The sequence below is a fragment of the Lepidochelys kempii genome, chromosome 6 (genome assembly GCF_965140265.1).
Source record: "Lepidochelys kempii isolate rLepKem1 chromosome 6, rLepKem1.hap2, whole genome shotgun sequence".
In the NCBI taxonomy this organism is placed as follows: Eukaryota; Metazoa; Chordata; order Testudines; family Cheloniidae; genus Lepidochelys; species Lepidochelys kempii.
This window is the reverse complement of record NC_133261.1, coordinates 75,838,765-75,866,528: the sequence shown is the minus strand read 5'-3', so window position 1 is coordinate 75,866,528 and position 27,764 is coordinate 75,838,765. Positions and strand designations below refer to the sequence as shown.

The following is a 27,764-nucleotide window of genomic DNA, read 5'->3' as shown; positions in this document are numbered from 1 at the left end:
TTTCTTACACCAAAAAACATCATAATATTCAGGTTACTCCCAGTACCCAAGGACCAGTCACTTACCCCAGGTCCACCAGGATAGGTATACCTGGGCATGGAAGCAGACACAGTAACAGAAACTTAACAAGTTGACCAAAGGCATCAGAGAAAGGGATTGTTTTCAAAAGATAAAAGATATTCATGTTTCTTTTTATAGCTGTAATTAAATTGAAAATGCCTTATCCAGTTTAGCTGATGAGAAATGTAAATCTAGATATCTTAAGCCAATTTTTCTCCTGTTTCAATTCTATTTTCTCTGTCTTTAATAAAATTTATTATGTTAAGATTACTGTTCTATGGGTAATTTCATGCAGATGCCATAAAAAAGAAAAGAGAAATCTATAAACTCTCAGAAAGGTGCCGAAGTGTAAGGAATTTCTGGAACCTACATCCGGCAGGGCATGGACAGAAGTGTCTTATCCCAGTAGATTGCTATTAAGCTGCAGCAGAAGAACGTAAAAGTAGCGTGACTGAAGGATAAGGCAGAAAATGAGAGTTGGCAGTGGAGTTGGCCACAGGAACCATGAATCCTAATGGGATATTGTTTACAAGAGTAACCAAAACCTATTTGGGCTCAAACAGATAGAACACAACTAGAAACAGCTATCATTAACATGGTGAGTACTATTAATCTGGAACAGAGATTAGAAATTTTAATCTCATTTGGGTAGAATATCTCAAGCAATGAGGTGTTAAGTGGAATTGGCAACGTTGCATAATAGAGGATTATATAATACAGAGCTGATTTAGTCCTTCCCTATGCTTTCGGTAGTGAATTGTGTAAGTATAATTTCTTTTTTGGGGGGCGGAGGCGGGGGGGGGGGGGAGAGAAGCTAGAAATGGGAAAAATAAGGACCTAGAATGAAGTAGTGTGAAAACCAAAAAGACACAATTTAGATAACTCTCATATTCAGAGTCGAGAACTGTTAGCTTTTGGTGAGGATCATGGATGAGTGAATTAAACCAGATGACCTAAGCCCTAGCAAGCAGCTGAATACCACTGCCATCAGGATAACAGTTACCATCTACTCTAATATAATAAAACTAAGTAGGGGGAAAAGAAGAGATGAGATTAGGTATCCTTATATTTGATAAAGAGTTACCCTATATAGAAGTTATCTGATGTAAATACTCAGAATTATTATTTAAGATACTACAGTTAGCCGATCATTTTTCACCAAAGAAGATACAGTAATATTACCTAATTATCATTAATTTTTAATCTAATATCTTAATTAAGAATAGTCTTTTTTATATATTAAGACATTATGTGCGTGTGTGCACGTGTGGCAACGGAAGTACGAATTTCACAGGGCAAGAACCAGCAACTGTAACAACTGCGTTCATACATTTCATGCAATTACTTTTCCTGTTTTCTTCACCTAATCAAGAAAATACTGTGATTTTAAAATTAAAGTAATTTTATGTCACTGTAGTTCCCCCCCCGCTTTTTTTAAGGAACCAAATTGTCCACTAACAAAAGCTTTTTACCCAAAAAGACTAAAACTAACTTATAGTTGACAAACATTTAAATCATGCTATTTAAATTAACCAAAACATGGTCTGAATGAATAAAAATACTTATTTGTATCTAAATTATATTTTAAGACTCCCACAAAAATATGGAATAGCATATACTTTTCAAAATGAAGTGTATCAAGTTAGTATCTAATTGGAGAACACAATATGAGAAAATCTGGAAATATTATTTTGGAATATTTTGTTGTCATTAAGCCATGACCCGCTATGGACAAAGTGCAGCATTGTACTTTAGCATACTATAAATTGCATATAAATACTGTTGGGTCAAAGAAGACGATGACAGAATACAGAAAATTGAAAGTAAGGACAATCACTTCATCCTCAATTGTGTTGCAAAAGCAACTCCTAACAAGGTGCAAACTGAAGTTACACTGTCAGTCTTCACTTTCAAAATACAGCTAAAAAGATTGCAATGTTTTAATTTACAACTGATTTAGGGTAAGTTTAACCAATGTGTTTTATTGTCCTGCAGGAATTTGAACATCAACCATAGGAAGTGAAGCTTGGAATACACACACTTTGGAATAGGAGGGAAAGTTAGCATAAAATGCTATGGCTAATGCCACTGCTACCAGCTGTACTGGTTGGCTTTGATCCTCCAACTTCATTAAGTGATAAAGACAACTGCTGTTGGAAGATACAGAGTTGTTTGGAGAGATAAGAGACCCAGAAATTAGTGTTTCTGTTCTAAAAGCAATCTGGTCAATTCCTTTCCAAGACAAGACAAATAACTGAATGGTGACTGACAAATGCTTATTTATATGTTCCACAAAATATAAACAGGACTTCTAGGGGAACACAGGTTAAAAATTAATGTCATTCTTAAAACAAAAACTGAACAACAGCTGCAAAACTAACTTAAGTTTGTGGGCAATCTATAACTTTCTAAAGTAAATAATACGAGGGGTGTTTTTGTGTTGGACCTATTTATATAAAGGCTTTACACCTCTATTAGAGAAGCTGGATAAAAACCAGGAACATGACTGTTTACAGTGTTGTTGTAGCTGTGTTGGCCCGAGGATATTACAAAGACAAGGTGAAAGAGGTAATATCTTTTATTGGAACAACTTTTGCTCGTGAAAGACAAGCTTTCAAGCTGCACAGAGCTCTTCTTCTGGTCTGGGAAATGTACTCAGAGTGTCACAGATAAATAGAAGGTGCAACAGATTGTTTAGCACAAGTAGTTAACACATATTCTAAGGGACCACCTTGTCTCACAGGGATAGGACTAGCAAAAGAGGATAAGGAACCAGCTGTTTCTCTCCTGGTCACACAGGAAGAAAAACAAGGAGCAACTGATTTGGTTTAATTAGGCCACAACCTCAACTGGGAAAAACCAGGCAATAATTTGAACAGTACAGGACCATGCTTTCCTTAATTGTTTCCATCTCTTGGGGAGGACTGCCATCAGCTGTCCTCCCTCTTACCTAGTCCCAGTCTGTTGCTCTCCTCTCATATGAGTTAAAGGGGGATCAGAGGGAAGGGGGCTGTCTACTCACGGTATCAGACATTAGGAGCCCCAACCCCTCATTCCCCAGTTTCCTCCTCCAGGTCCACTTACAATTCTGATTTCTCAGGGAACCACACTTCTTCCGCTTCACCATGCCCCCTCCGCCCCTGCAATCAAATCCATACAGTACTTGTACTGGACACCTGTGACAAGGAGGCATCAGCAGTTAGCATAGCTGCCTCCCTCTCACTCCCACCTGGGTTCCAAGTAGTTAACAGTTCCCTTCCTAATAATGGCCAAAGTAGATCTGTTCACTGGTTAGATAGGGGTGTACCCCATCGTCCCTGAATAACTCAAGTGTCCAATGCAATATTTTCTGATGGATAATTACTGATCATCCCCGCTCGCATACAAATTTAGCCGCCTCCCTATGCAGACACCTTCTGGCTTTATCAACCCAGAGGCTCGATGGCTTCCCGCTATATCATTCTCTACAGCATTTTAGATCAATTAATCACCCCTGGAAAAAGGCCTTGAATCCACACCAATCCCTCTTTGCCCTGATGATCAAGTCAACCCCTTTACACAATCTTACATCGTTTTGACCTGTGTGAACAATAATCATGTCCAGTGGCTATTCCCTGGCTGCCAAAGAGTGTAAGAGGGGCATCAATTGGTTCCAGAACATGCCCCTCTTCCATGCCAACTCAGGATAACCTCAAAGCAAGGAGGGCATATTCTGTACACACTCCTGAACTCACAGCCCAATCCTCTGTTCATGTCATGTGGTACCCTAGAGTCTCTAATCCTACCAGATCCCCAGCGGCAGCAGAAGTTGCAAATCAATCAAATGATCTTTTCGGTGACATGACACCAGAACTGCAAACACCCTGGCCGAACCCTGTATGACGCACACCAATCAGGTGCAAGGAGGCAAGGAGATGTAGATAAAAGTCCCTGAAATGTAATTTAAGATTCCTGAGTCTCACCATTCCTTGGCTGTCAGCAAATATACATGTAACCCACTGGCAAAACATGTGCCTCATCGCCCTCTAGTGCTGGTCCACACAGAGGATGACAACCTATTATTGCTAGCATTTACTCCATTAGCTCAAGTGGTAGAGGTATGCACGGTGGGTCTCAAGGTTCGAACACTGCTGATGACCCATGTTTCACTGATGGCATATAATGGAATTTGTTTTTTTTAGTTTAGTTTAGTTTAGCTTTTTTAAAATCTAGACTATGACACACCAAAATTATGTTAAGGAACATTATCAATGTCGCGAAGTTAAGTACTCAAAAGTTAGGAAATGCCAGAATTAAGACAGTAAGTTAGTTGAGATGGGCTAGAGCTGTTCTTGTTGAAGTCTGATCCTGTTTCCTAAAAAAGACAAAACAAGACAAACATACACAAAGGGGAGAGAAAAGAATAGCAGAGATAGAAAATCTGCTTCTGTGTCTGGTGTTGACTTTTGCTTTCAACCTCACCACTAAAAACAACACAGGCACAGCAAACAGTCTTATCAGCCAATCCACAACCTGTCAACTTGTACCAGCACTGGGCTGTTTAGGGTATTGCTTTTAGCTGCCTCTTTCTGGTCACAGGCTTACAACAGTGTTGTCTCACATCCCAGATGATGTTCAGAATTTAGCCAAAGCCAGTAGAAGTGGTGAAATTATCTGGGCCCCTTTCTCTATCTTAGCCTGGCCAGGACATCTCTCGGGATTAGGATGAAGGAGGTTCGCCAGTTGTGAACCAGCTGAGCAGCGAACAGCAGAGCAGCTAACAAAAGGAGTTTGCCTGGGAGTTCGCCTGGGGAGAGCCCACTGAGGCTTACATCTTGCCAGATTCTCTGAGTAATTACTACAACTCCTGAGGAAGCTCGTAGAAGGAAGGGTGTTCAGCTGTTGCGACCTGCACTGGATGTGCTATGTTTGTCTTTCTTCCACAGGACAGATGCGACTTTGTCTGTACAAAGTGCAAGCTGGACTCCATACTGGAAGAGAAGGTTCAAGGTCTGGAGCAACAGGTATCGACCCTGCGCTGCATAAGAGAAACTGAAGATTTCCTGGACGGATGTCAGGATAGAAGGATGGTGAAGAAATTTGGCATCATGTGACCTCCAGAAGAAAAAAGGGGAACGTCCATGTACCAGCAGGACAGATACAGGTAAGTAACTGTTTTCATGTTCTCTCCACAGGTACTAATGCAGAGAATGGACCAGATGATACGTCTGAGGAAAGGGAGCAGAAGGAGACTCCGCCGATTGGAAGGCATGAGATGCACTGTCCTAGGGTTGGGGGTTCTATGACCACCACTCCCAAGAGAAGGAGGCGGGTGGTGGTGGTCGGGGACTCTCTCCTCAGGGGGACTGAGTCATCTATCTGCCGCCCCGACCGGGAAAACCAAGAAGTCTGCTGCTTGCCAGGAGCTAAGATTCGCGATGTGATAGAGAGACTGCTGAGACTCATCAAGCCCTCAGATCACTACCTCTTCCTGCTTCTTCACATGGGCACCAATGATACTGCCAAGAATGACCTTGAGCGGATCACTGCAGACTATGTGGCTCTGGGAAGAAGAATAAAGGAGTTTGAGGTGCAAGTGGTGTTCTCGTCCATCCTCCCTGTGGAAGGAAAAAGCCTGGGTACAGACCGTCGAATCGTGGAAGTCAACTAATGGCTACGCAGGTGGTGTCAGAGAGAAGGCTTTGGATCCTTTAACCATGGGATGGTGTTCCAAGAAGGAGTGCTAGGCAGAGACGGGCTCCACTTAACGAAGAGAGGGAAGAGCATCTTCGCAAGCAGGCTGGCTAACCTAGTGAGGAGGGCTTTAAACTAGGTTCACCGGGGGAAGGAGACCAAAGCCCTGAGGTAAGTGGGGAATTGGGATACCGGGAGGAAGCAGGAGGAGGAAAGTGCGAGAGGGGAGGGCTCCTGCCTCATACTGAGAAAGAGGGATGATCAGCGAGTTATCTTTACACAAATGCACGAAGCCTGGGAAACAAGCAGGGAGAACTGGAAGTCCTGGCACAGTCAAGGAATTATGATGTGATTGGAATAACAGAGACTTGGTGGGATAACTCACATGACTGGAGTACTGTCATAGATGGATATAAGCTGTTCAGGAAGGACAGGAAGGGCAGAAAAGGTGGGGGAGTTGCACTGTATGTAAGGGAGCAGTATGACTGCTCAGAGCTCAAGTATGAAAATGCAGAAAAACCTGAGAGTCTCTGGATTAAGTTTAGAAGCGTGAGCAACAAGGGTTATGTTGTGGTGGGAGTCTACTATAGACCACCAGACCAGGGGGAGGAGGTGGACGAGGCTTTATTCCAGCAACTCGCAGAAGTTACTAGATCGCAGGCCCTGGTTCTCATGGGAGACTTCAATCACCCTGATATCTGTTGGGAGAGCAATACAGTGGTGCACAGGCAATCCAGGAAGTTTTTCGAAAATGTAGGGGACAATTTCCTGGTGTAAGTGCTGGAGGAACCAACTAGGGGCAGAGCTCTTCTTGACCTGCTGCTCACAAACTGGGAAGAATTAGTAGGGGAAGCAAAAGTGGATGGGAACCTGGGAGGCAGTGACCATGAAATGGTCGAGTTCAGGATCCTAACACAAGGAAGAAAGGAGAGCAGCAGAATACAGACCCTGGACTTCAGAAAAGCAGACTTTGACTCCCTCAGGGAACTGATAGGCAAGATCCCCTGGGAGAATAACATGCGGGGGAAAGGAATCCAGGAGAGCTGGCTGTATTTTAAAGAATCCTTATTGAGGTTACAGGGACAAACCATCCCGATTTGTAGAAAGAATAGTAAATATGGCAGGCGACCAGCTTGGCTTAACAGTGAAATCCTTGCTGCTCTTAAATACAAAAAAGAAGCTTACAAGAAGTGGAAGATTGGACAAATGACCAGGGATGAGTATAAAAATATTGCTCGGGCTTGCAGGAGTGAAATCAGGAAGGCCAAATCACACCTGGAGTTGCAGCTAGCAAGAGATGTTAAGAGTAACAAGAAGGGTTTCTTCAGGTATGTTAGCAACAAGAAGAAAGTCAAGGAAAGTGTGGGCCCCTTAGTGAATGAGGGAGGCAACCTCTTGACAGAGGATGTGGAAAAAGCTAATGTACTCAATGCTTTTTTTGCCTCTGTCTTCATGAACAAAGTCAGCTCCCAGACTACTGCACTGGGCAGCACAGCATGGGGAAGAGGTGACCTGCCCTCTGTGGAGAAAGAAGTGGTTCAGGACTATTTAGAAAAGCTGGACGAGCACAAGTCCATGGGGCCGGATGTGTTGCATCTGAGAGTGCTAAAGGAATTGGTGGATGTGATTGCAGAGCCATTGGCCATTATCTTTGAAAACTCATGGCGATCGGGGGAGGTCCCAGATGACTGGAAAAAGGCTAATGTACTGCCCATCTTTAAAAAAGGGAAGGAGGAGGATCCTGGGAACTACAGGCCAGTCAGCCTCACCTCAGTCCCTGGAAAAATCATGGAGCAGGTCCTCAAGGAATCAATTCTGAAGCACTTAGAGCAGAGGAAAGTGATCAGGAACAGTCAGCATGGATTCACCAAGGGCAAGTCATGCCTGACTAATCTAATTGCCTTCTATGACGAGATAACTGGCTCTGTGGATGAAGGGAAAGCAGTGGACGTGTTGTTCCTTGACTTTAGCAAAGCTTTTGACATGGTCTCCCACAGTATTCTTGCCAGCAAGTTAAAGAAGTATGGGCTGGATGAATGGACTATAAGGTGGATAGAAAGCTGGCTAGATTGTCGGGCTCAAAGGGTATTGATCAATGGCTCCATGTCTAGTTGGCAGCCGGTATCAAATGGAGTGCCCCAGGGGTCGGTCCTGGGGCCGGTTTTGTTCAATATCTTCATTAATGATCTGGAGGAGGGTGTGGACTACACCCTCAGCAAGTTTGCAGATGACACTAAACTGGGAGGAGGGGTAGATACGCTGGAGGGTAGGGATAGGATACAGCGGGACCTAGAAATTAGAGGATTGGGCCAAAAGAAATCTGATGAGGTTCAACAAGGACAAGTGCAGAGTCCTGCACTTAGGACGGAAGAATCCAATGCACCGCTACAGACTAGGGACCGAATGGCTCGGCAGCAGTTCTGCAAAAAAGGACCTAGGGGTTATGGTGGATGAGAAGTTGGATATGAGTCAACAGTGTGCCCTTGTTGCCAAGAAGGCCAATGGCATTTTGGGATGTATAAGTAGGGACATTGCCAGCAGATCGAGAGACGTGATCATTCCCCTCTATTCGACATTGGTGAGGCCTCATCTGGAGTACTGTGTCCAGTTTTGGGCCCCACACTACAAGAAGGATGTGGAAAAATTGGAAAGAGTCCAGCAGAGGGCAACAAAAATGATTAGGGGACTGGAACACATGACTTATGAGGAGAGGCTGTGGGAACTGGGGATGTTTAGTCTTCAGAAGAGAAGAATGAGGGGGGATTTGATAGCTGCTTTCAACTACCTGAAAGGGGGTTCCAAAGAGGATGGATCTAGACTGTTCTCAGTGGTAGGAGATGACAGAACAAGGAGAAATGGTCTCAAGTTGCAGGGGTGGAGATTTAGGTTGGATATTAGGAAAAACTTTTTCACTACGAGGGTGGTGAAACACTGGAATGCGTTACCTAGGGAGGTGGTGGAATCTCCTTCCCTAGAAGTTTTTAAGGTCAGGCTTGACAAAGCCCTGGCTGGGATGATTTAGTCGGGGATCGGTCCTGCTTTGAGCAGGGTGTTGGACTAGATGACCTCCTGAGGTCCCTTCCAACCCTGATATTCTATGATTCCAAGGGTCTGGTTCTCAGGAGATAGAAGGGGTGGCTCCCTTCTCTTGTCTTTCAGTCAGCTAGCATTGCAGTAGCCAACTTTTCCCAAAATAGTCTCTTTTTGAGGACCTCAAAAGGGGAGCGATGGCCAGAATAGTGGATCTTATTATTTGGTTAACCTGTTAGGCCTGGTTTCTAACACACCAATTTTGGTTCACTGATTTCTGCTTCCACGCTTTTCTTGTTTACCAAGCATGATCTTAACACAGTCTTTGAGTTATATCAGTAGGTGTTTTTGTTTGGACTAATTCAGTCTTCCTGTCTCACTTCTGCACCTTTTCCCATCAACATGTGTTATTATAGGTTACTGTAATATCTTATGAACTTTCACTCACTGTTTACAGTAGAGCTCACAATTAGAGTAAGTTTGTAGCACCAAGAAAAAGGAGTACTTGTGGCAACTTAGAGACTAACCAATTTATCTGAGCATAAGCTTTCGTGAGCTACAGCTCACTACCGGGGTCTAATGAGCTTCGTTCACAAGCAGGTCTCACCAGGATTTAATCATCAGGAAGACCTGACACAAGAACTGAAAGACTTACAAACTGCACATTTGCTGGGAATGTGAGATTCTCCTGGACAACAGAGGCACTTCGAGTGTCCATCCAAGGCTGGGATAGTTCCCTCGCATGACGGGTAGTATTTAAATCCAAGAGAACTTGACGATGCCATCATGTCAGCAATTAATTTCTAAAGTACTAATGACTGCAATAGGCAAACAGGTATCTACCTACTAACTAAGCTCTAAAGTATAAACTACAGAACTGTAAAACTATTGAGAAATAACTAGCAGACAAAGGTTGGCAGTCTCACAGACCGTCAGGGATCCATCTCTAAGGCCTGAGGTGGCAAAAAAGAACTGAATGGCAGCCAGTATGCTTCACCCTTATATGCCCTTGGTGAAGACCATGAGGGCGGGGGGGGGGGGAGGGGGGCGAGCATAGCATTTGAAGGAGAAAGTGAGGTTTTCTGAAGATTAATCATTTATTTTAAAAACACACACTTTAGTCCTCAAATTTTACATGACTCTAATAGAAGCTCTTTTAGCAAGTTTTTGATGGGTTATATCAATTTAGTTTCTTTTCCCTGGAGGATTCTATGGTCAGCAAAGTAAAAATCATTCCTGTAATATCATGAGTTCTGCTGCTGGAAAGTTTATCCTGTGAAAATATTTTTAATGTCCCATATTTTTAAAGTTGTATCTCCATTATATTAGCACTAATTTTTAGTTTAAAGAAAAACATCATTCTATAAAAAAAGAGCTTTAGGGGAAACATGCTGTGTTATTATGTAGCAATTAAAAGTATAATGTCAATGGACTTAGCTTTCATTTTCAATGGATGTACATTTAGTGCCAAAATGGGATTAATGCACTGAATCCTTTTTAAAAGATAATACACATTTGTCTAACTTTACATACTAAAAGTAACTTTTTTTTCCTTTTCAATTCTAATTGCTAGATAACTGGGTTTATCATCTTCATACCTACCTCAAAACACACAGCAAATTCATGTTTGAGAGAGAATACACCTCTATCTCAGCAGTGGTTTACTTAAATTAATTTACTTATTTTAAAATAATAATCTTATCCTTGTGATGCTCGCAGGCCAGGAGCCAGCTCTTGCCAAGGCAGGCATTAGCTAAGAATTAACAAACTCATAGCTGGAGACCAGACCAGTTTACTCACGTGTTAGTGTTGCTCAAAATATGTAATAGTCTTATAAGAATGCATTTCATGTTTAGACTCTTTATAATATATGTAAGTTGCCGCAGAAAAACTATCAAAATCAGATAAGCTATCAAGGAACACCACAATACAAAGGATTGGTTAATGGCCCTATCGCGCCTTGGAAATGCTATCTGCAAGAAGCTTGTCCTGTGGACTGGGGCTGAATGAAGAAAATAAAATGAAGACTCAGGAAAATTTTCAATCTCTTTGTTGTCTGAACTCTCACAGAGCCAGAGACACCAACCTGAAGCCAGAGATCCCTGAGGTTTACCTCCTGGGTCTGCCCTGAAAGACACTGAATTGACAGACCACTACAACTCTCTTACTTCTAGGATTTAGATGGCAATTCATTTGTATATATGTTTGCTTGCTTCAACCTCTAAATAACTCTCTCATTTCTTTTTCCTAGTTAATAAACCTTTAGATAATTTATTACAGGATTGGCTATAGGCATTGTCTTTGGTATAACATTTAGAGCAGGGTTTCTCAACCCAACATTGGGTCACCAGAATGTTTCAAAGGGTTGTGTGGCAGCTTCAGTGGCTCCTGTTGCTGGGCTCACCTTCCTGCTCCAGGCACAGCAACCTCTGGGATCCCAGCACCACTCAGCTTTAGCCCAACCATCATGACAATGGGTGTCTGGGTAGATCAAAGTTAAGCAAGTGGCACTGCAACCTCATGAGCCAGGTCAAAACTCCACTCACACAAATTTGGCCCAGTCAGGTGGGCGGGACCAAACCTGAACAGCACTGCAACCCTGGAAATTGCAATGCCTTGAGCAAAGAGCCAAGCCCAGCCAGCCCTGCAGCACAGTAGCTGCAGAAGCTGTCACTGTGCCGTGAATGCTGGGCAGGATCCAATCCCCCTAGAAGACAGGATCCAACCAAGACAATCCCAGATCAGGGCCATAATCAGGGTAGGGCAAAAGGGGCAGTCACCCAGGGCGCAAAGCCATGGGGGCAACTCAGGCCGATGATGCTGTGCAGCAGGGCACAGTGGGGCTCAGGGAAGGAACACCACCTCCACCCCCTGACTCACCTCAGCAGGCCACCCAGCCTAGCTGGGTTGTGGGGCAAAACAAAAAAAAATCAGGGTGGGGGATGCCTGTTCCCCCTTCTTCCCTCCCTGCATCGCCTCTGGTAGGAGGGTGCAAATATTCTTGCTCGCCTTGGACAGTAAAATTCCTAGTTACAGCTCTGCTCCAGGGCCTCCATCCCCAAACTATTTACTGGGTTACGACAGGCCAAAAACATTTACAAATGGGTACTGAATCCAAAAAGGTTGAGAATCACTGATCTAGGGTAAGTGACTAGCCTTTTGGGACTGGAAACAACCTGAATATTGTGGGATTTTTGGTGTAAGTGACCATTTATCACTTTTATTCATCCAGCTTGCTTAGACGGCAAGATATACTGGAGAGTCTAAGGCAACCATCTGTGACTCCATGGTGTGACTGTTATAGTCATCCAGGAGTTCACTTTTGTCACTGGGTTGGTGAAATTTAACTATAGAACTTACCAGCAGTTTGGAGTGTCTGTCCTGTTTTTGACAGTCTGTCCTGAGGAAGGGACTCATAGTCATTAGCCACTTCAGACAGAGTAACTTAAAACTGATGTTGCTGCAGTACTTCATATCCTCTGACTTCAAAGAACATTAAGAAAATGAGAACATTAAATAAAAGACTGATTTTAAAACAACAAATTGCACTGATTTTAAAACAACAAATTGCATCATCAAGGTCACCAGTAAACACATCTGTGCTCGGAGAATATGAGGAAATAAAGACTTTGTTCATATGAATAATATTTAATAATTGAAGTTACATAAAAGTTCTGCTACACTGCAAGAAAGAATGGTCTTATATAATCAGTTAGTCAAAACATGTTCTTTTATAAGTTACATAAATGTATTTGCATATTTATAGTACAATACTACAGTAAGATTTCCAGCTTAAACTTCCTCACTAACAAAACGTTAATCACACCAAGCTGCACTACTCTGAAATTCAAAAACTCTGCATATGGATGTTTCATTATATTCAAGGAAGTCACTTGATTTTTAAAAAGGATATTATCAAGGCTATCAGGTGCCAACTATGACTCCCTTTTCCTAAGCCCCATCCCTGAAAAACAGCTAGCTTACAGTTAAACTGCAAAGTGAGGGCTGTAATACTCTTAAAATTATGTAGTTTTAGAAGACATGAGCCTACCATTCTATATAAGAAAAGACTTTCAAATTGGGCCAAGTTTGAGAAGGGTCACATCCCAATAAAAACAAAATCTTAACAGATGAGGTAGGTTGGATCACTCTACTTCAGAAAACAAGCTGAGATAGTGAAGTGGGGTTTGACCCTCCCCTCTGAGTACAAATGCCAGCAACACTGCTTTGTGAATAGGCATGCATAACCACATGCATCAGACTACAATTGAATTATCACTGTGATGTGCAATGCAAGCTTCCCTTTCTTGAGCAGTGTGTCCTAAGACTAGGTTATCTAGTTTATATTAATAAGAAATTAAACCAGACAGTCCTTAAACTTAATTTATTTGATGACAACAGTTCCATGTCTAGTATCAAAGGAATAAAAGTTTGGGTGGATACCCAATATCAAGCTTGGAAAAAAGAGCTTCACTGTGATACACAAAAACCCAGGGAAGCAATCCTCAAAGTCTACAGAACAAGGCGTATATATCCACCAGTAGATTGTGAATGACCCAAAAGACTTTCCCATGCACAAAGTTAAACACATTAAAACTGGGCTAGATAAGTTTTGAATCATTTCATCAAATTTGCCTTAAAAGCCCAGAGTGTGGGGCACTTACTAACACGGGATATTAAATAAAAAAATAATTTGTATGAACTAAATGATCAAGGAAATTGCAAAACTGATCTATCTTCCACCTAATTCTGGATGGGCCAAAATAATCAGTGACCAAATAATTACTGACAGAAACACACTTATGGTAGAACCCCTGAAATCCAATGGTATGTATAAACATTAGATTTGTGGAGGCTAAAATCACCAAAACCCACTAATTACAATAGAGGCTATGTCCAAGACCATCTGGTAGAAAACACCCTTTAAACCTCAGAGTATATCATCCAGAAGATAGCATAGGAATCTCTGTCCAGATATTTGTAGTAGACAGAATGCAACCTCATGAAACTGAAACCTGCCTGAAAAATAAAATAGAAAACGTACAAAACTGACAACACAGAGAGGTAGCAGACGCCTCACCAAGCATCGACTCAACTCAGTCCATTCAAATACTCTGACAGAAGAAAACCAAAAATATTGAAATAATTAACCTCCGGATTAATTATTAAACAGCTGAATCTCACACAGGCAGCCAGAGGGAGATCCTCAATCGCCCCCAGCAAAAAGGGAACTGACAGTTGAGGGCAAAACAGAATGCACCACTCAAACTACATGGTCAACATTTTCCATTTTCTCATGTGGGGAGGATACAACTCTTTAGCTTTAAGAGTTCCTGCCACTCTTGCACTGAAAGCTTGAAAGCCAAGCATGAGAATACTGTGATGACTGTATCGTCAAAGAAAACTGTTTACTACAATAAGATATTCCTTTTATGTAGAATGGGAAATAAAGCAAATAATTTTTACATTTAATTATTACAGGTATACCAGGAGAATGAGGACAATCACATTAAAATCTAAGATTTGTCAAGCTCCTAGCACAAAACCACCTGCAGAATCAAGATAAAATATTATGGGATGGAAAAAAATCTTAAACTGCAAGATGATCATGATACTAAGGTTTTATTAAACCAATGTTCATAGCTTACAGTATTTAAAGTTAAACAGATGAACACAAGACTTGCAAGTTGTTAGCATCAAGCCACAGAACTTTGACACAAATGTCGAAATTATAGAACAACACAAATACTACTTAACAGACCAATGAATTATCTACCATATTGCAGATACACTAAAACTGATACAGTCTGATGAGAAATATATCCTCAGAATTCTAAATAAACATTACTGTAATTTAAAATTAAGAATAGCCCTTATTTATCTTACACTTGAAATAAACCAAGGGAGGTAGTTAAGTTCCCATTACAGGTTCTGCAGTAACAGTTAATTAACAAAGCATATTTTGAAGAGCTGATGAAGAAAATGAAAAAAAAAATGCCTAATTTCAAGCTCCATCTGAAACAGGGATAAAATCAATGTTTGTAAAACGAAAGAAAATGAAACTGATAAATGAAAAGAATGTTATTTTCAAGATTCAGGGCACTGCAAATTTAAAATGGACCTAATTCTGCAGTACAATTCAACAAGAACTTCACATGTACAGGATCACAGGATCAATGCAAAACATTTTTTAAAAACTTTTAAAGCTCTGTCTCAAGTGCTCTTCAATTATAAAATGTTCTGATTTTCCCCACTGGATTTGTATTTAATGTGTGATCCCCCACCTCCCCAAAAACAACCATCCTTATGCCAACCTGATGATTAAATCAGCTCTCTCTTCTGCCCACTTGTACACACACTGGGACATGGTCTCTCCCCCTTGTGATCCTACTGCCAGCAAATGACTGTGAATGTGGAACTCACTCTTCTCCCTCCGCTACCCTGGTGTACTTAAACAAAATGGTAGTTACAAGGCAGACTGTAATTGTAATGGCAATGGTTCAGGCTCCATGATGTTTCAATACCATACAATTGGCACACTAACAACAGACATATTGGATAGACATATGTGCAGACCACAGGGTGAAGCAGTTAATTTTTCAGTAAAGATCAAAATTAAAAATACATAGAGATGAGACCCCCAATTTTTGGAGGTGCTGAGCACCCTCAACTCCAACTATATAGTCAATGGGATTTATGGGGGTTCATCACTTCTGAAAACGAGGTCTAATTATTTTTTTTACGTAGCATATACCCAGAGCTGTGAGTGGACATTACACCCTGAAATGGAGTGCCAGAAATCCAAAACACAAAGACTTGAGCTTATTAATTAGGAATGGTTAGTAAAAACAAAACCACCCATTTATACTTGTTTTGAAATTCATATTTTAGGATTTTGCAAAAGTTGCAGCTGTATCATGTTACTGTCTATTACTCCGTTTGTACAGTGCCTAGCACAATGCAGCCCCATTTTTCATTTGCTGCTAGGTATTACTATAATAATCATAGTATTAATAAATAATATTTAGAAGTGTTAGAACAATTTAGTGAAAGTGATAAACATTGAAATGAAGTAATTAGAAATACGCTAAGGTATTTTTAATCAGCTGTTAATTCCTTGTGATGTACCATTTTTACCCTCTCACTGCTGGATCCTGGAACAGGCTCAAACTCTCTCAGGAATCCTGCAATCTTGTGACTCACTTAGTCTAAATGAACCCACAAGATTAGTTTATTTTCCAGAGTAATCCCCAAGTACCGAAACAAAATAAAATCCAGCAGCATACTCAGAAACAGACAGAAGCCAATGTCTTATCTGAAGAGTAAGCTGAAGAAGTGACTCCCTCTAGGCAGATCTCACTATGACCTTTGTACAGCACCTAAATACTCTGGTGAGAGGTACTTTAGAATCACCAGTAAATTAGACGAGAAAGCTGAGCTGGAGTCAGGAGTTGTGCATATTTCAACCTGTGAAAGGGTTAGCAGTGCCTCTGCTGTGTCCACTCCAACGACCCAGAAGCAAAGTTAACACTATGTCTCTACTGCAGAATTAATTCAAGTTAAGTATACTTAAGTTCTCTCAAGTTAGCCTAGTTTGAGTGAGAACAGCCACACTGAGAAAGAACACTCAAACTACACAAAATGATTCTATAAACAGCTGATGAGTTGTACCTGCAAAAGGGCCAGCCATCTTGAGTTAAATGCATCACCACACTCGAGTTAAGAGGTTGTCTGTGGGGGCACAACTTGAGTTATACCTCAAATTAACTCCACAGTGAAGAAAGGCTGTAAGGGTATATTTTCACAGCAGAGTTAACCCAGGCTCTTACTCAGATGTTACATCCAACCCCTTCTCTCATCCCCACACACAAACCTCTGACTCGAGTTTAGTGGGCTATCTGGGACTACAGACTAACGCCTGGGTGCTGCTTTCACTCTGGCTGCCAATCTGCCCACTTTCCTGTGAGGAAGCAGACTACACTACTTGAGTACAGCTAACTCCAGTACCTCCCACAATTCCCTCTGCAAGCCCAAGACAGACAAGTTCTCCCACAATTCACTGGGAAAGAATCAAAGCAGCTTAGCTTACTGCAACACAAATAATCATGGGATATGCCCACAGAAGTCCTAGTGACACACACACGTGAGAGCAGCACTAATGAGGACAAAACTACACTTGAGTTACTTGTGCCATGCAACTGCTTACATCCAGGTTAGGCTAACCTGAGTACCCATAACCAGGTGCCAAACACCTGAGTTAACTCTGCCATGAAACATCCTCAGACACAATGCCACCAGTGGGTATGCCTTCACACACCCCTACCATGAACAGTGTCTTAAAGTGATTTTTTTAATGTAACTTGTATCAGGGTGCCTAGAGATCAAGAGATGTGTGTTTATTCTGCACAAATAAAACCACAATAGAAGCTTTTTCTGAAAGGCTAAAAGGAATGCTTAACACAGTTTTCAGAGTACTGGCAGTATTTTCAAAGATACAAAAGTGAAGCATTTTTATTCTCCGTGTGACCTTTATGGATCAAATTTAAGATATAAATCTGCATCTAGCAACAAGACAAAAGCCCACATAATTTGAACATAAAGGTGACTATTGCTATAATTTGTGTGTCAAAGAAAAACAGAGCATGTTATGAAATTTAATGAAGTGTGCTGAGTCTTTCTAGTCTATTAAATTACAGCATCCTTTTTTAAATTGAACAGTTTTATAAATAGCATGATACGGAATGATGAAAAAAATCCTCAGTTTAGTGGGAAATTAATCTGTGTTTTAATGGGGGTTAGCAGTGCTAACTTCCCATTTCAAAATGTATGTGGCTCACTCAGGAAAGCAATTATCGCTAAATGGCTCTACATAGCTGTGCGCAGGCTGGCAGAAATATTCTTTCTAAAAGAAAGTCACATTCTAAAACATCAGAGGGGTAGCCATGTTAGTGTGGATCTGTAAAAGCAGCAAAGAGTCCTGTGGCATCTTATAGACTAACAGATGTATTGGAGCATAAGCTTTCGTGGGTGAATACCCACTTCATCAGATGCATGTAGTGGAAATTTCCAGAGGCAGGTATAAATAGGCAAGCAAGAATCAGGCTAGGGATAATGAGGTTAGTTCAATCAGGGAGGATGAGACCATCTTCTGGCAGTTGAGATGTGAACACCCAGGGAGGAGAAACTGCTTTTGCAATTGGCTAGCCATTCACAGTCTTTGTTTAATCCTGAGCTGATGGTGTCAAATTTGGAAATGAACTGAAGCTCAGCAGTTTCTCTTTGTAGTCTGGTTCTGAAGTTTTTTTGCTGCAGGATGGCTACCTTTAAATCTGCTATTGTGTGCCCACGGAGATTAAAGTGTTCTCCTACAGGTTTTTGTATATTGCCATTCCTAATATCTGATTTGTGTCCATTTATCCTTTTACATAGGGACTGTCCAGTTTGGCCGATGTACATGGCAGAGCGGCATTGCTGGCACATGATGACGTATATTACATTGGTGGACGTGCAGGTGAATGAACCGGTGATAGTGTGGCTGATCTGATTAGGTCCTGTGATGGTGTCGCTGGAGTAGATATGTGGGCAGAGTTGGCATTGAGGTTTGTTGCATGGATTGGTTCCTGAGTTAGAGTTACTATGGTGCGGTGTGTAGTTGCTACTGTAGTTGTAGTCCAAACCCTCAGACAGAGACCAACACCTACAAGAGCTTCACCAGGCATTCTCAAAACTACGATACCTGCACAAGGAAATAAGGAAACAGATCAACAGAGCCAGACGTGTACCCAGAAGCCTCCTGCTGCGAGACAAGCCTAAGAAAGAAATCAGCAAAACTCCACTGGCCATAACATACAGTCCTCAGCTAAAACCTCTCCAACGCATAATCAGTGATCTACAACCCATCCTGGATAACGATCCATCACTTTCACAGGCCTTGGGAGGCAGGCCAGTCCTCGCCCACAGACAACCCACCAACCTGTAGCATATTCTCACCAGCAACTGCACACCCTAGCCTGATTGAACTAACCTCATTATCCCTAGCCTGATTCTTCTTGTATATTTATACCTACCTCTGGAAATTTCCACTACATGCACCTGATGAAGTGGGTATTCATCCATGAAAGCTTATGCTTCAATACATCTGTTAGTCTAAAAGGTGCTACAGGACTCTTTGCCAATTCTAAAACAGTTTACCTGAAGACTTCCACGCTCATGAAATGCAAAATTCCACATTTGAAAAAAAGAACAGAGTGCACAGCTCTCTAACAATGAAAATGTTCTTTAACTGGTACAGTAATTGCAATCTCATACAACAGCTACATAACACAAGAATAAACAATTATTTATTTCTAGCTCACAAGGCCATAGTGACTGTGATGCCGATCAGCTGACTGACCCTAATATTTTTAAACTTCCCCCATGTCAAGGCTTCCCAACACCTCACAAAGTACAATATGCCCTATACAATGGCCCCTTCTACAATGGAAGATGGTCCTATTTTGGGGGTTCTCCTCAGTAACCTATGTGGCAATGTGCTCCCTTAAGAATAAGCTGCCATCTCCAGCTTCTGATAGCGTGTGCTCTCTTGTCTTCCCTATAAATAGAATCTGCATCATTACTCCATAATTCTGTTGCTGAATAATGTGAGGTGCCAGCACATATAAACAACTACAGTCCCAATAAAGATAGCTGTGTGGGATCACTTCCTTTTTCAATTTGCATCCTGTCTGATGGTCTAAATGCTTCAGATTCTTGATAGTCAGGTCTTCTCAAACACTATGCTGCTGTCTGAATATAAATCCATGTGAATATGAAATAAGAAACTGTGTAATCCCTACATGCAGTATCTCCTGTACTCCAGTAAAAAGAAGAGTATCAGCCATATGACACTCAGTATGTCCATTATAACCTCTAGTCAGTGCAACACAACAGTTCAGAATAGAGGTTTATTATTGGATGATCATAATAGTCTGCCAAATATTTGAAGATTAATATAAATTGCTCATTTCCTCTAACTGTCAAGAAGTACACTTCTTAACAGTTTATAAGAATTGATGTTTACTGCTGCATAACCATGGTTCTTCTGTGTCTTTTAGGTTTACTTCTCTATCAAAACCTTATGCTACACCTCTCTCTCACTGCTCCTTGAACTGGAATAATAAGAGTTTGTTCTGTGATTTCCTTACCTCTCTGCTCTTCTAATTACAATGCCTTCTAGAAGAATGATACTATAGTCTGTGCTTCCTACAGGAACATTTTCCTATCCTTTCCCCCTGCAGTGCTGTAGTTTTCTTTAAAAGATGTCTTTACAGAAGTAAACCTTCAGTATTCATTTCCTATTCAATTTCCCACTTAAAGTCTACACTTCTGTATCCCCAGTTTATGGTTGACAGAATGCTGGTAACCTCGAGAACTGAAATGCACATTGACTGCTAGCAGAGCCTTTTGAGTTGTGAAATTCATGCCTTCCCATTCCTTAACAGCTGCAGTACTCCAAACCAAGTTTCTAGATGTCTGAGGCTGATTATTCCGTTCTTACGAACCTTATTACTGACTTCCCTTAGGTTTTACAGTAATACTGGATTATAGCCTGTACATTATATTTATTCCTTTAAAATATAATTTAGGATGTAACCTCCTACAACGTTTTCCATTTTACTTCACCCTTCATACAACATGTTAAGCTTATACTCTCTCACAAACCCAACACATATCAGACAATTTATTTAATGCGTGGTAAGTTTATACGGTTCTCTTAATATTGGCACCAGTTGAGAAAATAATTAAGACATATCTCATAGCTGTATTCCCATTCTTTCCATACACAAAAGAACATAAAATCCTCCCGCACCATATGAAAAAATCCATTAAATCATTGGAGGTAGCACTTCAGAACCACGTAGGAGACCCATTTAGAATATAGACTCCTCACTGCAGGGAATTCCTTGCCTTTTTTTTCTGCCTGCCCCTCTCCAGTACAGCATCCTTTTTAGTTCATTATCTCTAAAACCATGAATAGTCAAAAAAGATGCAAGAAGCTGCCAGATTTTTTGTACCTTATAAAAGTTACTATGAACAGATATTTTTCTGAAAATGTCTTGAGGTTGCTGCTAACTATGCAGATGGGTCAAGAACAGAATATGACCCTCAGAATAAAATACGACATATAATGTCTTGTTTACATTACGTATTAATGACATAAAACTTTGCAGAGAAATACAGAATTGTTAACTGAAACCTCTTCAGATCAGCAAACGTTTGCACTAGGTGTATGTGCAAGGCCTAAGAATATGGGGCCACAATCTTGGTTGGGGTGTTTAGGGTGCAACTGTACTACAACAAAACACTTGCTTACCTGAACAGTAACTGGAGTTCTTCTAGATGTTTTGTCCCTATGGACGCTCCACCTCGGGATATGTACATACCCATGCACTCTTGATCGGAGATTTTTAATTATCAGTGTCTGTGGGTCTGCACCTGTGCCACACACACCCTGGTGCTCCAGTGCGATGTTATATAGGGAGAGGTGGACCCACTGCCATTCCAGTTCCTTCTCAACCACAAAGCTCAGAAGTCAGACTGCAGCAGAGCGGAAGGAGGTTAGGTGGTGAAGCACCAACAGGGGAAAAACATCTCAAAGAACTCCAGTTACTGTACAGGTAAGTATCCCCCCCTTTTTCTTTGGTCATAGTCCCAATGGGTGCTCCACCTTAGGAGACTCCCAAGCAATACTTTAACGAGGGTGCTAAGGAGACAGATTCAGTACAGCTTGTAGAACAGCATCGCTAGAGGCCACATCTGCCCTGGAACCAGGTATGATAATCTAATACTTGGAGAACAAGTGAATGGACAGCCAGGTGGCATCCCTGCAAATGTCCATGATGGGTATCTCCTGAAGAAGGGCTACAGATGTAGACTGAGCCTTGGTGGCTTGGGCAGTCACTCAAGGTGTGGGATGCACTCCAGGGAGGTTCCTTAGAAGCTAAGGTGCATCCTGAAACCCCTTTCAACAGTCTGAGCAGAAATCCTTAATCCTTTCAGCAAATAAGATGAAGAGTCTGGGAGAAGCCCTGAAAGGTTTTGTAGGGGGCAAGAACCCTTCTCACATCCAGTGTAAGAAGACTGGCCCCCTCTGTTGAAGAGTGAGGTTTAGGGTAAAATAATGGGAGTTGAATGCCCTGATTGATGTGGAATTCTGATGAGACCTTAGGTAGGAAGTGAAAATGGGGACATAAGGTCACTTTATCACAGTAGAAAATCATGTAGATGGAGTAGTCACAGCACCTCTAGTTCTCCCACTCTTCTGACCAAAGTTATGGCTATGAGGAATGAAGTCTTAACAGAGAAATGACTGACATAACAGCTGCCTATGGGTCCACACATGGGATAACCTGGAGCACTGAGAACTAGGAGTAGGCACCTTCACTTGCAGAGAAAGGTTAGACAAGCCCTTAAGGAACCTAGCTGAGGTAGAGTGAGCAAAAAACAGAAAAACCTTTGGACTGGCAGGTGAACGGCTGCAAAGGCAGCTAGAAAAACCCTAATAGAACTGAGTGACAAACCTTGTGTTTTTAATTTCAGCAGGTAATCAAGTATCTTCATGAGGAATGAGACTGATGACATGGATATGGATCAATGGGCACATCACACCTGGAAATACTTCCACTTTTGCAGACAGGTCTTCCTCATGCCAAGGTTCCTAGTGCTCAGGAGAACAGATCTAACCTTGGGAGAACAGTCCAGTTCAATGGCCAAGAACCATCATGGAGCCAGTCCTGGAGATGCAGTGAAGAGAAAAGGGGGTGTGTCACAGTGCCCGATTCCTGTGTCAGGAGAACCACTGCGAGCAGATGGAGTAGAGGCATTTGCAGAGAGGGGTGAAACTGACCCGGCAACCACTTTGCCTTGGCCATGATAATGCTACCAGGATAGTTACTGCTCCCGCTTGCTTCAGCTTATTCAGGGCCTTGAGGATCAATAACACTAGAGGGTAGACATACAAGAAGGCCTCCCACATTGAGTTATGACCATAACCTCCCCTCAAGCGGATGGTGATGCAAAGAGATCTATCTCTGGAAGACCCCAAGACTAATAAATGCTCTGAAGACTGAATTGCTGAGTTCCCACTCATGGTCTTGATGAAAGTGTTTGCTCAGGGAGTCTGCAGGCCTGGCAGGTAGACCACTGAGAGGTCTATGTGATGGCTTATTCACCACTTCCATTGCCTTAGTGACTCTGCAAATAAGGAGTAGGATCCTGCTCCACCTTGACTATTTATATAGTACATTCCAGCATCACTTTCACAAAGTCTTTCCTGATGTTGGCTCAGAAGTGTTCACAAGTATAGCAAACTGCCCTGGGTTTGATAATGTAGATGTGGAGGGACGCTTCTGGGGAGTCTGTTCACCCTGGCCTAACAAGTGCTGGAGATGGGCACCCCAGTCCAGCAGGGACACATCTGTGGTGATGATACATGATGGGGATGAACAGGAAAAGGGGAATCCACAAAAGCGTTGCCAGGGTCCCTCCACCAGTTGAGGAAATTGACAACTCTTGGAGGTATGGTCACAGCCTTGGGAAGACTGTGCCTGTTGGGAATGTAAGTCTAGGCCACGTGTGAAGGTATCAAAAATTTAGCCTTGCGTGGGGCATCACAAACGTGCAGGCTGATGTGTTATCGAACAGCTGAAGACAAATCAATGCTTTGGATTGTGGGCTTTGCGACGGAGCACTGTAATGAACCTGTCTTCAAGTAGGTACACTCTTGAGGATGAGGAGTCTAGAATGGCTCCAATGAAGTATATGCTCTGTACTGGTGTCGCGGCAGACTTCAACGTGTGAATGGTATAATTGGTCTTCTTACAAAACAGTTCAGGACATTCAAATGGTAGAACTTCCATTGTATTTTGTAGCTCTTTTGGGATGCTGGAGGCCTTGCAGCCAAGAAGAGCATCTCATTGAGATAGCAGTCACCACTGAATGTGATGCGATATCTGATGGATCAATAGCCACCTGGAGAGATAGCTGAATAGTGAGATGACCCTCGAGAACTATACCTAAAAACTGATCCCTGTATTCTTTGGACAGTTTGTCCCCAAATTTTGAAATTGCTGACCAGTTAATGAAGGACAAAAAAGCTTGGCAATTTGACACCCTCATTTAAAGCTCACCATGTTAATAAGCCTTTCTGTCATATAGACCTGACCTCTTATATTCCATATCTCATGGACTCATAGACTTTAAGGTCAGAAGAGACCATTATGATCATCTAGTCTGACCTCCTGCACAACACGGGCCACAGAGTCTCACCCACCCACTCCTGTCACAAACCCCTGACCTATGTCTGAACTACTGAAGTCCTCAAATTGCGGTTTAAAGACTTCAAGGATAATCTTTGAGTGAGACTGCCTCAAACATTCATTTGTCACTGTGGCCACTAAAGAGTCTGAAATGGAATGGATAAAGAAATATTTAGATTCTTGCTTGGGAACCTGATACTGTCTGACCACTTATTTGGCAGCATGTGAGATAGAGGCCAGTGCCTGCCAAAGGATTTTCATGGGATCCAGAAAGCCTTCATTAATGGCAAGGGCAACCCATCCCAGGGCAGGCGTTTGCAAGATGTCCAACAGTTTGTGCAAATAGTCTTGCACAGGTTCTACCTGTATTCTCAGAGATGTGGCCGCTCTCCTAATAAGATACTGACAATTTTTAAAGTCTTTAGGAGGAGGTGACAAGAACTTTGGAGTTATGTGTTCATCCAGGAAATTGAAAGAAATATGGATAGGGAGGAGAGGAATATCTAAAGGCTCCTCTAGTCTCCTTGTCCTCTGTGGGCTTCAAAAAAGGAAGGAGGTTGTGGATTAGGAGGAGGATCTTCTCTAATTACTATAGGTACTAAAGAAGGCAACTTTCTCCTGAACTGAGTGACCAGCAGGGACCTAGATGCTCTTGGAGCAGCCCAAGAGGTCCAATAAGGCCAAGGAGGACAGTCCAGTCTTTGTACTGCCCATGGCAGGGGTCACCATATCAGGGCATCTTCATAATTCTGTTCTTGCTCAAGGGTTCAGGTATCTCTAGAGCATGATCTGCATGGCGACAGAAAGACCTTGACAGAGATATGAGTCCGTCATGATCAGAGTCTGAAGAGGGAGATATATAACTGTTCTCAGTGAATGACGGGGCAGCGCCAGTAGGCATTGGTGGAAGTCTCAGTACCGGCAACAGATGATGTTGTTCCAACTGTACCAATGCTGACAATGTGTCCAATAGTGTTGGTAGAAGCAGACGAGACGGACAGAGTACAGATGAGTGCACAAGCATCCATGGTGCCAACGAATCTAAAGCAAGCTGCATCGATGATGAGGATGGAACTACTGGTGCCATGACAATAAGTAGTGTGGGCGGTGTCAATGGTGCTGAGGTACTGGAAGCTATTGAGACTGGGACACACAAAAGGTCTTTTGCCACAAAGAAAGCCTGCAGTATTCACCAACAGTGAAGGTGAAGTGCTTGGCTGCTAACAACAGAGGTGCTGGATCCGGTGTCAAAGATCTCCCCAGGAGAGGTAAAGGCACACATCTTGACGGTCTCACTGGAGCTTGAATTGACAGTGCCACCTCAGATGGTGCAGATGGGCGTCAGTGCTTGTGACCAGACCTCGACTTTTTCAGAGCCTTTTCAGTGAGGGGAAGAATGAGACCTTGAATGTCTATTGGTATCTGACAACAAAAATGGTTTGAGCACTTCAAGGAGGCTGCAGGAGAGGAAGAGGAGTGATAGCCTCTAAGCTGAAATCTGGTGAAAGATGAGGCAGCCGGGGGGACACTCCTCATGGACAAACTCCCCGTCCGCTCTTGGTCAAGATCAGGCTTTGAATAGGGATGCATCACCTTCCTGTGAAGATATACTTTACCATGGAAATACATCTATTCTTCATTTTTGTCAGAAAGGAAATTTAAATAGGACATCTGTCCCTCACATGTCCCTCACCTAAGCAGGTCAGGCAACTTTTGTGTCTGTTTCTAACAGGGATCACAGTCCTGCACATGGCATATTATTAAAAACCTGGGGCTTTCTGCATAGTAAATTCCAGGTTAAATTAACTAATTTACTAAATTTAACTAAAACTATATACAAGAATTTCTTTGTTTCAAAAGCTAGCTAATGAAAGCTCAACAGTGACGGGGAGCTCCAACTCTTGCCCTCCCCACAGGTGGTAAGAAGGACCTCAGAGGGCAATGTTGACCATGCCCCTTCGTAGCCTTTGCTCGGCACCTGAAGGTAGCAGGGGTGCATATGCCGCCTGCTGATATGGCTGGTAAAACTCTCTGACTCAATTACACTGGGCACACATACACATACAGTGACATATATATGTGCACAATCACTTGAAGGAGAACATGCCCTTAATGTTCAGGTAACTTACACAAGTGTGCATAAATCTGCACACTGAATTCAAAAAGTTTATGACTTGGCAGTTTTATATTTCAATCCGTAATTTAGGGACAGATTCTGCCATCTTTTTTGACACTGGTAGGACCCTACTCCGATAGTAGTTCCATTAAAACCAATGCAACTACTCACAAAGTAAGGAACCACCCAACATGAATAAGGGGGCAGAATCCGGCTCTTAATGTTTAATACTATTTAAACGGCTATTTGTACTGTTGTGTCTGGCAGATTATTTCACAAAATGTATTATATAAACAAATTAGTGAACTATATTTTTCTTAAGCTTATGAAGGGGACAGTAGGAAGCTGTGCTGATTATTTCCCCTATTAGGTTTATTAAAATGAAATGATTACAGGGGAAAAAAAGCTTTTAATTTTAAACCCACTCTACCTCAGTATTTAAAATATGCCTTTGATAGCTCCGTAAACCTGCAAATGGAAAACTAAATCTATTCCAGAGGAACTTTATTGATCTGACAGTTAGAGATGTCTCAAATGCTGACCAACTCATATTCAGGTAATACCAACTCATATTCAGAATTACATCTTTAAAAAATAATAGGGAAGTAAGGAGAAGGTGCATTTTATGGGCTATCCTTAAGGCATGGTCACCTATGATAAGCCTAACCAGCTATTGTTTCTATACAGATGAAATGGCCTTTATCTGACAGTGAAATCACATTTCAAAAATAAAAGGTAATTCTTACATTGAAATTCACACTGCTACTAAAATGAAGGCTGCCTGCTTCTAAAACTTCAATAAAAAGTTGACTGAACCATTGATGTTATCAGGCGCCAAGACTGAAATTAGACTCAAAAATTGGAAAAAAAAACCCCTCTCTCACGTTCATTTAAGCCCTGCCTGTCTTCAGGCTGCTTGTTCTTCACTACACTGAACCTGCATTTCCAGAAGCAGCACTTCCTGCCAGTCACTGGGGAAAACCACTAGGGGCAGCACTTTCCGACCTCAGTAGGCGACTCTGAACAAAGCTTTAACTCATTTCAGCTGTACTGAAATGTTTACGCTTCTAAACCTTCTATTGTTCTTGGGAAATTAAGTTGAAGTCAATTCATTTTGAGTCTTTACGGTTTTCTTTACTCAAGTATATCTACACTATGGACATGCAGGACAGCATGATTTAAATCACTGATTTTAATCATGTTTTGCATTTGTACTTTTAAGTTATTTTTCTAAAGAAAGGTTGATTCTCATTGGTTGGCAACCATTAAAACATGTTGATTTGAACTACATATGTTGCTTCTTTTTGCTAACCAGGAGGATACAGCATATCTATAAACATTTATTTAAGCAACTATACTGTTTTTAAACTTACATTTATTCAGAATCTTTATTATAATGTTTTTATTATGTTGAGATGGCCACCAAATGAACTTTAACAGAGTGCCAGACCCTGCTGCTTTAGGTAGAGCAAACAGTCCAAGGTAGACTGAAGAGAAGATAGAGATTGAGAGTGATCTTGTTCAGAGGCCCAACAAGTGAAAGTTTCCACTGGGCCACGTAGCTAGCCCTGATGGAAGGCTACCTACTA

At 41.9% G+C, this 27,764-nt stretch overlaps 1 protein-coding gene across 1 annotated transcript in view; it reads right to left on the bottom strand.

The window, feature by feature from the left end:
* AVEN (apoptosis and caspase activation inhibitor) overlaps positions 1 to 27,764 on the bottom strand; it is a 176,063-nt gene that overhangs the window by 52,313 nt on the left and 95,986 nt on the right. The gene's annotated exons all lie outside the window — the stretch shown is intronic.